This window comes from Aegilops tauschii, chromosome 2, assembly GCF_002575655.3.
Source record: "Aegilops tauschii subsp. strangulata cultivar AL8/78 chromosome 2, Aet v6.0, whole genome shotgun sequence".
NCBI classification, from domain to species: Eukaryota; Viridiplantae; Streptophyta; class Magnoliopsida; order Poales; family Poaceae; genus Aegilops; species Aegilops tauschii.
Genome location: NC_053036.3, coordinates 204,742,154 through 204,745,047, shown reverse-complemented (window position 1 = coordinate 204,745,047; position 2,894 = coordinate 204,742,154).

Genomic DNA, 2,894 nt, shown 5'->3' with positions numbered 1-2,894 from the left:
CCACACATCAACCGCTATCCAGGATGCATCTAGAGTATTAAGTTCATAAAGAATGGAGTAACGCCTTAAACAATATGACATGATGTAGACAAAGTAAACTCAAGCAATATGAATAAACACCATCGTTTTATCCTTAATGGCAACAATACAAATATGTGTCTTGTCCCCTTCTATCAATGGGGTCACTGGAATATAGTTCACTAATACGTCTCCATGGTATCTATATTTTTTATTGTTTCGTGTCAATATTCTACAACTTTCATATACTTTTAGCGTCATTTTATATTATTTTTGGGACTAACATATTGATCCAGTGCCCAGTGCCAGTTCCTGTTTGTTGCATGTTTTTTATTTCTCAGAATATCCATATCAAACGGAGTCCAAACGCAATAAAAACTTAAAAAGATTTTTTGGAATATATGTGATTTTTGGGAAAAAGAATCAACGCGAGGGGCCCACAAGCCCTAGGGGCGCGCCCCTACCCTGGGCGCACTTGGGAGGCTTTTGGACACCCCGTAAGGCGGTTGGTGCCCTTCTTCGGCCACAAGAAAGCTAATATCCGGGTAAAATCATCTTAAAATTTCAACCCAATCGGAGTTACGGATCTCCGGGAATTTAAGAAATGATGATAGGCTAGAAAACAGGAACGCGGAAACAGAGGGAAACACAGAGAGAGATCCAATCTCGGAGGGGCTCTTGCCCCTCCGCTGCCATGGAAGCCAAGGACCAGAGGGGAAACCCTCCTCCCATCTAGGGGGGGAGGAAGAAGAAGAAGGAGGGGGCCTCTCTCCGCCTATCTCCCGGTGGCACCGGAATGCCGCCGGGGCCATCATCGTGACGGCGATCTACACCAACAACTTCGCCACCGTCATCACCAACTCTCTCCCCCTCTATGCAGTGGTGTAACACCTCTTCTCCCCACTATAATCTCTACTTAAACATGGTGCTCGGCGTTATACACTATTTCCCAATGATGTATGGCTATCCTATGATGTTTGAGTAGATCCGTTTTGTGCTATGGGTTGATTGATGATCGTGATTGGTTTGAGTTGCATGTTTTGTTTTGGTGCTGTCCTATGGTGCTCTCCGTGTCGCACAAGCGTGAGGTATCCCCGCTATAGGGTGTTGCAATATGTTCATGATTCGCTTATGGTGGGTTGCTATAGTGACAGAAGCTTAAACCCGAGTAAGTAGGTTGTTTGCGTATAGGAGTAAAGAGAACTCGATAATTTAATGCTATGGTTGGGTTTTACCTTAATGATCTTTAGTAGTTACGGATGCTTGCTACAGTTCCAATTATAAGTGCATATGATCCAAGTAGATAAAGTATGTTAGCTTATGCCTCTCCCTCATATAAAATTGCAATAATGGTTACCGGTCTAATTATCAATTGCCTAGGGACAAATAACTTTCTTGTGACAAAAAATCTCTACTAAAACTAACTTAATTGTTTATTTATCTAAACTACCCCTAGCTTTTATTTACGCGTTCTTTATTATCTTGCAAGCCTATCCTATCACATCTACAATGTACTTCTAGTTTCATACTTGTTCTAGGTAAAGCGAATGTTAAGCGTGCGTAGAGTTGTATCGGTGGTCGATAGAACTTGAGGGAATATTTCTTCTACCTTTAGCTCCTCGTTGGGTTCGACACTCTTACTTATCGAGAAAGGCTACAATTGATCCGCTATACTTGTGGGTTATCAAGACCTTTTCCTGGTGCGTGCCGGGGAGCAATACCGTGGGGTGAATATTCTCGTGTGTGCTTGTTTGCTTTATCACTAAGTAGTTTTTATTTGCTGTTCTAAGTTGTTCTCTATCTTTAGTTGTGGATATGGAACACGAAATATCCAAAAAAGGTGTACTAGCTACTCATGGAGATGGGGAACCTCCTAAAACCCTCGATGCTCGTTATGTGAAAAATATTAAACACTACATTGATAATCCTGAGAAAACCCCGTTCAACTTGATAATGGGAGACACATTGGATCAACATGAATACTTTAGGGATTATCGCTTGACTCAAAAATGGAAACTCTTATGGGATCAAATTCATATGTTGCATTGGTATGCTCGGAATTTATGCTTGAGATATGATTATACTTGTTGCTCTAGGTTGAAGGCTTCACAGCTTCCCTTTTCATGTAAATTTGGTGATAATGAAACCTTGGCTTCTTATGCTAATGGTATATATGATTACTATGATGTGGAACGAGTAGAAGAATTCGTTGCTTTTAAGGGTGCTTATGAAATTGAATCTTTGTTTGAAAAGTGTGAAAATTATGATGATGCTGTTTACAGACCTGAAAATTATGCTATACTTGAATATTGCTATGAGAATTATCAATATAATACCTATATTAATGAGTTTATTGAGAAAGTCTCCGCTGTGCAAGAAGAGATTAATATTTTGCAGGAATCTATGGGAGAAGAAATTGAAGACACTGTGAGCTCATTAGATGAAAAAGATGATGAGGAGAGCGAAGAACGAAAGGAGGAAGAGTGGATTAGCTACCCGTGCCCACCTTCTAATGAGAGTAACTCTTCAACTCATACATTGTTTAATCTCCCTTCGTGCTTATCGAAGGATGAATGCTATGATCCCTTGGATTCGTTTGAAATATCCCTTTTTGATGAAATTGATGCTTGCTATGCTTGTGGCCATGATGCCAATATGAATTATGCTTATGGAGATGAACTTGCTATAGTTCCTTATGTTAAGAATGAAATTGTTGCTATTGCACCCATACATGATAGTCCTATTATCTTTTTGAATTCTCCCAACTACAGTATATCAGAGAAGTTTGTGCTTATTAAGGATTATATTGATGGGTTGCATTTTACTATTACACATGATGATTTTGATGAACATAATATGCATGTGCTTGCTGCTCC